Source organism: Marmota monax, unplaced genomic scaffold (genome assembly GCF_021218885.2).
Source record: "Marmota monax isolate L192 unplaced genomic scaffold, Marmota_monax_Labrador192_F-V1.1 WCK01_AAM20220418_F8-fsc00014, whole genome shotgun sequence".
Classification (NCBI taxonomy): Eukaryota; Metazoa; Chordata; class Mammalia; order Rodentia; family Sciuridae; genus Marmota; species Marmota monax.
The window spans coordinates 24630256-24631155 of NW_026695222.1; positions in this window are offsets into that span (position 1 = coordinate 24630256).

The window sequence follows — 900 nt, forward strand, 5'->3', positions numbered from 1 at the left end:
GATCGAGAGTCATCATAGGCAGGACCCACGGTTGGCCCTGGGGAGGGCCTCTGTGTTGGAAAGGCACATCATGGCCTCTGATCTTCGAGTTCATGGTCAAATGTTTTCTTCTACCCTCAATGAAACTCTAAAACACTTAGTGAGGTGTCCAAGCTTGCACAGCCGTTAGAGGCAGCACCACGGCACTGGGGTGGCTCAATGGTGGAGGATCACTTAGTGTGCATGAGGCCCTGGAGTCCATCCCCAATGGCAAGAAAAAGAGAAAAGACCTCCCTCCACCCAAAGTCCATGATCTTCATATCTCTGGAACACCCTCTTGTTTCCTTGACTCATGGCTAAGGGTGTTTACTACTTCACGTTACAGAGGGCATCTCAGGAACTCAAAGACCACACCCATCAAGGGTGCAAAAGTAAAAATTTGCTTGAGACCAGTGGGGCACCCTGTTTATCCAGGGGGGCCTGGGAAGTTTGTTCAATATGCTCAGCTGCCCAGGCACTCAAAGAGTTGTAAGGTCCCTGAAGGCTTGGCTGCTAGTAGAGAAGGTGGCAGACCTGGGCGTCAATCACATGGTGCTGGCTCTGCAGGATTGCAGGATGCTGGAGTTAAAGGGTCCTCGAGGCTTCTGCTGAGATTTCAAAGAAGGCTGAGAGGCTAGGCAAAGTGCAATAGAGTTGGAGTCCTGGGGGCACCCCTGAGAGAGTGAAGCATGGTGATGTGAGAAGGCAGCTAATGCTGCAGTGAAGACCCCTGAGATTAAAAAATGCCAGTATTGTCCACCAAGGGAAGCTAAAGGAATTAAGCAGAGACAAACCAAGTGAGAGGCCCTGGGGCTGCAACCAGCAAAGCCATTAGGGCAAAGCTATACAAGCCCTTTGGAGAGACCATCAGGATGCCATATG